The 10,297-nt window shown below is 37.3% G+C and overlaps 1 long non-coding RNA gene across 1 annotated transcript; it reads left to right on the plus strand.

The window, feature by feature from the left end:
• The first annotated feature begins 401 nt into the window (after positions 1-401).
• Positions 402-2,024, plus strand: LOC149829151 (uncharacterized). Its single transcript, XR_016434201.1, has 2 exons — positions 402-846; positions 1,704-2,024. It is a non-coding gene; the product is annotated as an uncharacterized LOC149829151 (long non-coding RNA).
• The last annotated feature ends 8,273 nt before the right edge of the window (positions 2,025-10,297 follow it).

Raw genomic sequence — 10,297 nt, forward strand, 5'->3', positions numbered from 1 at the left:
TTATTGGCGATATTTTCCAATAAAAAGGTGGGAAGAATAAAAAGTTCAATATCTCATTATAAAAAATTAGAGTTATTTTCCTGTTTTGAGCCCACTACGCAGACTGTTACACCAAGTATCCAGAGCATATCCAATGATTGGGCCCGAGTACTTTACAAATTAAACTACTCGGTCCACACAAAACACAGAAAATCGCTGTGCATTAACGATTTTCTGTGTTTTGTGTTTTATACAGAATATCACCGTCCGCGTAGTGATTTTTGGTGTTAGTGTTTTACACCAAAAAAAATAGCTACACGCCTTAGTGATTTTCTGTGTTTTGTGTGGCTGATACACATACACACACATCTTAAATAAACCAAAATGCCAAGATCAAGAGAAAGAGAGAGTATTTGGTAAGAAAGGGCATGCGTTTCTAAAACTTCTACCGACTCAGGTTTCTCAAAAAAGTGGGTTGGTGGGAATGGCAGCTGATGACAGTGCTTATCCACCAATACATACTAACTGGGATAACCTTATCACAACTCTTGACTTTTTCAGTTTCTTCAAGTACTAGTTAGATCTCTCTTTATCTCTCTCTGGTTGTAAAGTTAACATTCAAACAAGACGGCCATGTTAGTCAAAGTACTACGTCTATATATTTCCCACTTGTAATGAACCTCATCTATAAATTTCCAACAAGTAATATACCTTAACTGCAAGTGAACCTCTTAAAGAGAGAGATTAGAACCCAACACAAAGCCATGAGGTGCAGGTCATCAAATATAGTGAATGTCATGGGTGTGGCTGTCATCCTCTTCTTCCTTGTTGGATCATCCATGGCTGCCGGCCGCCTCGATTGCAAAGGTATATATTTATATACATGCATATGTCATTCATGCACATCGATATAACAATCTTCCTCCTTTTAACTCCTGTTTGGATAATGTCCTAGGCTTTGCATGTTATCAGCTAGAACATGAAATCAATCATCTAGTTTCTTGGATACATGGTTACTTGGCATTAGGGCTGCAAATGGATGGGATACAGGCAATTTCTTGCTAGATCCGAATCAGCAACTGAAATTTACTATCCAGATAAGATCCAATACAGTAGGGCTAAATTAGGACCCAACATATTTGTGATAATAGTGGAACCTGTGATGAAAACAATAAAAACTAGGCTCTTTACATGTAAGAAAGTTTGTTCCTACTTAAAATACTGATCGAAATCCAGTCCCAAATGAATTCCCATTTAGCAAAGCAGAATACAATCCAAAATCACATTTGGATCTTATTATTGGGTCTGAATCTGAAAGTAATATGTTGGATTTGGATGGGTTGTCTAATTATACTTGCTCGCTTGCAGGCTAGTTTGCAAGTTTTCTATGAGCTTCGTCAAGTATAGGGACATGTTGGGGCATTATGATGCTCCTCACATGGAAACATTGCATTTTTTTCTCTTCAAAGAGAGAGAGAGAGAGAGAGAGAGAGAGAGAGAGAGAGGCCACTCAACCTCATAGGTAGTAGTATGGCAGACATAGATTGGATCTTGCTTATTGGTCGGATTCATCTACCATAACTTAGATCAACTCTTCTTTTGAGGGTTTTCTCATGAAGTTGCACCAAATCATGTCTTAACATTGTAATTATAATTATTTTGATCATTAATCTTTTGCTTCAAGACCATGAGTTGCTAACATGAGATGCAACAATTGGATGCAGGTAAGAGCGCATGGCCAGAACTGGTCGGTACACAAGGAAGCTTTGCCAAAACCATTATTGAAAGGGAGAACCACCATGTAAAGGCTGCCTTTGAGGGGGATCCATTTTGTGCTACTAGAGATATTCGCTGCGACCGCGTTTGCATCTTGCTTAACTCCTATGGAAGGGTTGCTCGCACCCCTAACATACTATAAATGGCTCTTAAATATGTAACAATGTTACTTATAATTACTAAATAAGTGTGCTTGATGACCATTTATGTATCAGCAGAAATATTTAATGAATAAAAAAGTTTGTCAATATAATGGATGAGTTTCAGAAGCCTTGTTGGTAATGACGATTCACAACAATAGTATTGTTGGAACTAGCTTGAACATGAACAACAGTTATTGGTGCTTGAACATGAATAACTGCTATTGGTGCTTGAACAAGAACACCCACACTTACATGACCTATTGTGGCTATTTCTACATGAACCACTTCTTGTATAGTTTTTGTCATATTTTATTTAACATCTTATAAATATAAGGATCTATCCATTTCATCCTTTATGGTGAGTTATGTTGATTCTTCAGGGCCCTCTTGAAGAGCCAGTCAAAACTTGCTAGAAAATTGTTATCATCCATTTTCTTATTCACTTTGTGGAAGAGACATTACCACAGTTCTGGTCATGGACAATTTCAATTGCAGGTTATAACAAACTTGTGATACAACCTTTTCTGATCCCATCTTTATCTTCCCCAGGGGAGTCTGATTGACCTTTCTTGGTTCTTTCAGGGAGAGGGTCTGAAACTGCATGGTTTAATCATCGTCTATTCTGCATTTTTCTGCTATGTTATGCTCTCTTCTTATCTCTCTTCTATCTCATTTATAATTTCTTGTTGTGAATTGTTCGGTAGGTGACCTCTTGTCATCCTATTCGTTGTTAATCTTGTGCTGAATTCTTCCTATCAGTAATAAAATTTCTCTTTCTTTCAAAAACAAAAAGAAATAGAATTCGACAATATTAAAAAAAATATACCTCACTTTTAAAGATATTTGGTTGGTGTCAAATGTACGATGATGTTACCCAATATTATATGTATAATAATAATAATAATAATAATAATAATAATTATTATTATTATTATTATTATTATTATTATTATTATTATTTTATTATCATGCGAGGACAAAAGTCCCCAACTTGTGGTTTACAACAAAATTAGTGTTGAGAACTGCAAAAGACATTCCTGTTTAGGGGCAATATTGTATGCATTATTGACCCCTAAATTTAGGGATGGTAATAGAGAGGGGTAGGGGACAAGGTCTCCACCCCCGCCCCATGTAGTAACTCAAAGCTTCATCACCACACAAGGATGAATATTATCCTCCACCCCCGGCTTCATCCATGTTTCATGTCCTTCAACCACGGTCCAAATGGAGGCGAAGTGGGTCTTCATTTCTTCTTTCTCTATTGTCACCCCCATAGAAGGATAGGGGATGGGGTGAGGCGAGGATCGGGACAGAGACGGAGCAGGACTGGGGAAGCATAAGTCCATGAGGTTCGATTATTAATTAAACGGTATGGTTTTATGAAATTTTATACTAAGCTAGGCCCGTAATTAAAAATTTAGTTAAAAATAAAATCAAGTTTATTTTTAAGCTGATTTCTTTGATTAAGAATTCTTTTGAACTCCACTGATTGGAAAATCATGAGTAAATAATGTCAACCAAAGTAGCAAACGTTGGGCCTATGCCTTAAAAAAATGTATCATGATAAGGCTTATTCCTATTCCATATAGGGCTATAATTTGTTGAGCCGGTCAAAAATTGGCCATCAAGTGGGGCCCTGACAGTAGACCTGCCGACAACCCACCTTACCCCATTTGGAATGAGAATGGAGGACATGAAACAGAGATGTAGGCTAGGATGGAAGTTGAAATCAAAACTCGTGCGAGTATGGAGGCGGGACCCCGCTCTGCCTTGTCTCATCCCCAAAGCCCGTTAGTCAAATAACTAAAATATCCTTAATGATTTAATAAATTTTCCGTCTTTGGGTTGCCGCTTCTCTAATAAGCTCTTCTTCCTCTACTTCCTTTGGTCGGTGTAGTGCACCCTTCAATGGTTCAGCCTCCTTCTTTAAGGATGGTAATAGGATACATGGTTACTTGGCAATAGGGCTGCAGATGGATTGGATACAGGAAAATTGTTGCTAGATCCGAATCTGCAACTGAAATTTACTATGCAAATAAGATCCAATATAGTTGGGCTACTTAAATTAGGATCCAACATATTTGTGGTAATGGTGGAACCTGTGATGAAAACAATAAAAAATAGGATCTTTATAAGTAAGAAAGTTAATTCTGACTTAAAATACTGATGGAAATCCAATCCCAAATGAATTCCCATTTAGCAAAGCAGAATGCAATCCAAAATCACATTTGGATCTTATTATTGGGTCTGAATCTGAAAGTAATATGTTGGATTTGGATGGGTTGTCTAATTATATCCTACCCCTTTGCAGGCTAGTTTGCATGTTTTCTCTGAGCTTCGTCAAGTGTAGGGACATGTTGGGGCATTATGTTGCTCCTCACATGAAAACATTGCATTTTTTTATCATCATAGAGAGAGAGAAAAGAAGGTCACTCAACCTCATAAGTAGTAGTATGGAAAAAACTGTGGTGAAGCCATCGATTGGAACTTCCTTATTGGTCGTATTCGTCTACCATAACTTAGATCAACTCTACTTCTGAGGGCTTTTTGACAAAGTTGCACCAAATCATTTATCTTAACATTGTAATTGTAATTATTTTGATCATTAATCTTTTTCTTCAAGAACATGAGATGCAACAATTGGGTGCAGGTAAGATCGCATGGCCAGAACTGGTGGGTACACAAGGAAGCTTTGCCAAAACCATTATTGAAAGGGAGAACCACCATGTAAAGGCTTCCTTTGTGGGGGCGACAATATGTGCTACTAAAGATATTTTTTGCGACCGCGTTTGCATCTTGCTTAACTCCTATGGAAGGGTTGCTCACACCCCTATCATACAATAAATGACTCTTAAATATGTAACAATGTTACTTATAATTACTAAATAAGTGTGTTTGATGACCAATTATATATCAGCAGAAATATTTAATGAATAAAAAAGTTTGTCAATATCATGGATGAGTTTCAGAAGCCTTGTTGGTAATGATGATTCACAACAATAGTATTGTTGGAACCAGCTTGAACATGAATAACAGCCATTGGTGCTTGAACATGAATAATTGCTATTGGTGTTCGACACCCACACTTACATGACCTATTGTGGCTATTTCTACATGAACCACTTCTTGTATAATTTTTTTCATATTTTATTTAACACCTTATAAATATAAGCATCTATCCATTTCATCCTTTATGGTGAGTTGTGCTCCTTCTTCCGGGCCCTCTTGAAGAGCCAGTCAAAACTTGCTGGAAAATTGCTTCAATCATCCATTTTCTTATTCAATTCGTGGAAGACACATTACCACAGTTCTGGTCATGGAAAATTTCAATTGCAGGTTATAACAAAACTGTGATACAGCCTTTTTGGATCCCATCTTTATCTTCCTCAAGGGGCCAGATCGAAGTTTCTTAGTTCTTTCAGTGAGAGGGTCTGAAACTGCATGGTTTAATCATCGTCTGCTCTGCATTTGTGTGCTATGTTCTGCTCTCTTCTTATCTCTCTTCTATCTCATTTACAATTTCTTGTTCGGAATTGTTCAGTGGGTGATTTCTCATCATCCTATTCATTGTTAAGTTTGTGCTGAATTCTTCCTATCAGTAATAAAATTTCTCTTTCTTTCGAAAACAAAAAAAAAATATTATACAACAATATTAAAGAGAAAATTATCTCACTTTCAAAGATATTTGGTTGGTTTCAAATGTATGATGATGTTACCCAATATTGTATGTATTATTATAATAATAATAATAATAATTATTATTATTATTATTATTATTATTGTCATTATTATTATTATTATTATTATTTGATTATCAAATAAGGAGAAAAGTCCCCCCTCCCTGTGGCTTACAACAAATTTAGTGTTGAGAGCCGCAAAAGACTTTCCAATCGATGGGCAATATTGTATGCATTAATTGATTCATAAATTTGGGGATGGCAATGGACCGGGGTGGGGGACAAGGTCTCCACCCCTGCCGCATGTCAAAACTCAAACCTCTATCCCCACACAAAGGATGGATTTTAACCTCCATCCCGGCTTCATCCCCGTTTCATGTCCTTCAAACCTAGTCCAAATGGGGGCGAGGCGGGGGAGGGCTTCAATTCACCTTGCTCTATTCTCACCTCATAGAAGAATTGGGGATAGCGCAGGGCAGGCCAAGGCGGGGATCAGGACAGAGACAGAGCAGGATGGGAGAAGCGTAAGTCCATCCAACCTCCATCCCCTTACTAGGATAAATTTTAACCTTCATGCTCACCTCCATCCCCATTTTGTGTTCTTCATCCCCGATCCAAATGGGGTGAGGTGGAGCCCGATTTCCCCCGATCCTCTGCCATCCCTAGCTAAATTAACATATAGCCCTTCGTTGCTTTAGTTCTATGTACCTACAAGAGTAGGCCTACCTCCCATTAATCCAAAGAAGGTTAAGTTCTCCCATCATTTATCCTTAGCGTAAGACATCAAGTTGGGTATGTGATGGGTAGTGGGGTACCCAACACAAGATGGGCTACGTTTGGGCATCCTTCTGCAGCTTGAAGCATGATAAGTTTTAATCTAACTTAACTAAATTAATAATGAGCTAGATTTCAAGTAGGGCCTAGATCGCATTTCAGTGGCGCCTGGCCTACTCACCTATTTACCAACAAGGCTTAAGGGTATGGTTGAATCGTCATCGATGAGACACACTGAGCATGGACCCTATACTCATCCACACACTCACACAAACATGGTATGCAATATTGGTGCATCCAACAAATATCGTTTTGGCATTTGTCACTGCTCAGTGTGTAAAGGTTATGAGAGATATAATAGACACTCAACACATGCAAATAACACACAAATAGTTTAAGCGGTTAAGCAATGTGTGCCTACATCCATAAAAAGGTAAGAACTCGCTTTATTCTCTCTCTCTCCCACTCTCCCTCCCTCTCTCTCGCTTTTCACAATTTTGCAGAGACTCAATTAATATACAAGTCTATTACATGGATCAATAAAGGAAGTCTTCTCATAAGATGGACTTCCTAATCTGCATTGAATCCATGTTATTATACTCATTTGGGATCCAAGTCTCCATACAGGGTGGGGCATGCCACTCTAGTGGTCTTGCCATATTATGGAAAGGCCATCTTGACTCACTTGTTATCTTTCTTGTCTGAATGTATTGCCCTACTAATATATTGCTCCTACATGGTTGTCATATTGTAGTGTGACTTCTTTCTATAAGTGATGGCTGATATCAACACTTGTCCTTCTAATCTCTTGTGTTGCAATTCTTGCTTCTCCTGCTTTTTTGAATTGTTGTTTTTCTTGACCACTTGTCTAATTCTCCAAATCACCAGGATCAAGATGAGAAACACTAGGATCAGCAATTTCCTTCTCATGCCACCTCAAGTTCAAGATGCCCACCATCTTTGTGTCATCTCCCTGAACACGCCCTCTCAAGCCAATCGCCATGTCATGGAGATTGAACTTGCTACATAACGAACAAAATTTGGGTCCCACAAGAGCTTTAGTAAATATATCAGTAGGTTGATCATCAAAGGGAATGAATTTGACTTGAATTTTCTGGTTGGCAACTTTTTCATCTACAAAGTGTGTCTATTTTAATATGTTTTGTTCAGGCATAAAAAATAAGATTGGCAACAAGATATAATATGCCAAGATTGTCACACCATAGGGTAGGAAGAGATGTTTGATGTATACGCAGTTTTGATAGAGTCATTTTATATATTGCTACTAGTTAGGGTGGCAAATTCGATAGGTAGATGTTAACAATGTTTTTTTATATGGTTTCTTAAAGGAAGAGATATATATGTCTCAACCTCCTAGTTTTGAAAGTAAAGAGTATAAATATCATATATGTAAACTCACTAAATATCTTTAGTGTCTTAAATAAGCCCAATGTGTTTGTTATAAAAGACTTAAAGATTATTTAGTTGGACTTGCTTTTATGGTATCTAAAGCTGGTTCCTCTTTATTTATTAAGAAATTTTCTCACTCCGTAATATATGTTCTGGTATACATGGATGATATTATCGGTAAAGGGAGCTCACAACAAGAAATAAAATACTTTATTGACAACATTGTTAGAGAATTTAGACTTCATAAGTACATATCGTTGTAATGTTTGACCTTCAAAAGAACATATCATGGTAACTATTTTTTGATGCGCAAAAGGTGGATAGGTAAAAAGTCAATTTATTTTAGTACGAAAATAGGTGTTATTTAGCTTGAATAGTACAATCAATTATAAGATTTAGCATTTAGATTTACAAATCGATTTGTTTACATAATGAAACCTTACACGAAACTCACTGAAACGACATGAGTTTTGGTAATCCGACAGTGGAGGAGAAATACAAACAAGGTAGATGCAGCTGATGGTGGCAACAATGCTCTCACTGAGCACACGACGGCAAAGGGTGCTTCAACGATAGCTGACGGTAGCAAAGGGTTTGTCGTCAAGGAGAGCTCCTATTACCACAGATGGTGCATCGTCTAAGAGTGATCTGAAACGTTTATGGCAAAATGTTGCGAGGAGCTCTTGTTACAGTAGAGGAGTTTATTGTTTAGGGCAAAAACAGAACGTTATCCTTCTTTTTTTAGATGGACATTTTTATCTTTTTCTAGAATCATTGTTTCATGGTGTGAATGGCGAGAAAGTGTACTCATGTCTTTGCAATCACACTTGACTTCGATGCTAACTGATGTCGACACACACGGGAATACGAGCTCCATGTGCTTACATATGTGGCGCTTATTCGAACCGCCGAAGACTCTGTTTGGTGGGGGGAAAATATAACCTGCTTCTTCTTGCCACTAGACCTGTGGCGGGTGGTCAGGGTTTCATTCCTATGAGCATCATTCCCTTGCATTAATGAGAGCAAGGGATATAAGCCCTTGGTCAACTGCAGCTTGGTGAGTTCTGGGCTAAGTGTGCCCCTGGAGTATGGGTAGGTCTCGGATTTAGAGGATGGTTTCCCCGTCTTTCTTGAAAAAAAAGTAAGTTATTGTAAGTAAATTATCTTAGATCCATTGGGATTTGTTGAGTTGGTAAAAGATTCTGCTGTAAAAAAACTATCTTTATCTTGATACTACCTAATAATAAAAACAACTCAAATCCGATTTTACAATCTAGTTTACTAGTGATGCATGCTTTTGTATGTGTGTCTGTGTCCAACTGTTCTAAACATGAACTTGAACAAACTAAACAGTTAATCAACTGGACAAAACACAGATTTCAGTTTGAGGCTGAGTTTTAGAGACTTGAATCTCAAAACCGTGGATCTTCATTATTTAAGTGGGATTTTTGGAGATCTCAGATCAGGGGTTTTGAGCTCAGCAGTTTGCAAAAAGTTGAGATCTGGCGTGGAACCATGTGCCCATGTCAGTTTTAATAATTTGTATTTGATGTAATAGTGGCATACAAGATAAAAAAACTTTAGGTTAATTATGCATTTTAGAAAGTTGACTTAGACCACCTTTTTTTGATATATAGCTCTGCCTTCCCTAATTATTATTATTCAGTGTCCCAAAAGTGTAAAACTTTACCACTTTTTTGAAAAAATAGTATTAAATTTACCTTTAACTGATTTCTTGATTGATAATTCTTTGAAAATCAAAAGATGGAGTGCTTCATCCCAAAGCATTGAATAGCTTGAAAAATAATAATTTACGACAAGCTGTCCAACTTATAAGCTACTTACAAGAAAAGCAGCACAACACACAAAGGTCAACTTAAATGACTTATGGTCAATTGTGTCTTTGAAATATAAATGGAAAAAACCAACAGCTACCTGTAATAATCAATATATTGGGCAGCTATTTGTAAATAGATGATAAATTCACTGGTGTTTTTGTAAATTACTCAAAATCAAAGTACAACGCGTTCCGGAACAAGCATGACATCCTTGGATGCCACTTATCTTCATCCTAAGATGAATGACATCTAAGGCACGTGTGCAATGTATTCATATTAAGGGTATCAATGGATCGGGGTATGACTCGATCCCCACCTGTACCCGATCCTATAGGGTCAGCATTTGGTTACAAAGAACAGGGTTCCCGATTATTTATCCGAGTCAAACCCATCAATTTCGATTATTAAACAATATGGTTTTATGAAATTTTGGGAGAGGGTGATTGAGTCTAGGTTGAGGAAGGTTGTCATGATATCGGAGAATCAATTTGGTTTTATGCCTGGAAGATCAACTATGGAAGCTATACATCTTCTTAGACAACTTATTGAGAGAAATAGAGAGAGGAACAAAGATTTGTGTATGGTTTTTATTGATTTGGAGAAGGCATACGATAGAGTACCTAGGGACGTTCTCTGGTGGACAATGATGAAGAAAAATGTCTCTCTCAAGTACATTAGTATAATTATGGATATGTATGAA

This window comes from Nuphar pumila, chromosome 9 (genome assembly GCF_984573655.1).
Source record: "Nuphar pumila chromosome 9, dmNupPumi1.hap1.1, whole genome shotgun sequence".
Taxonomy (NCBI): domain Eukaryota; kingdom Viridiplantae; phylum Streptophyta; class Magnoliopsida; order Nymphaeales; family Nymphaeaceae; genus Nuphar; species Nuphar pumila.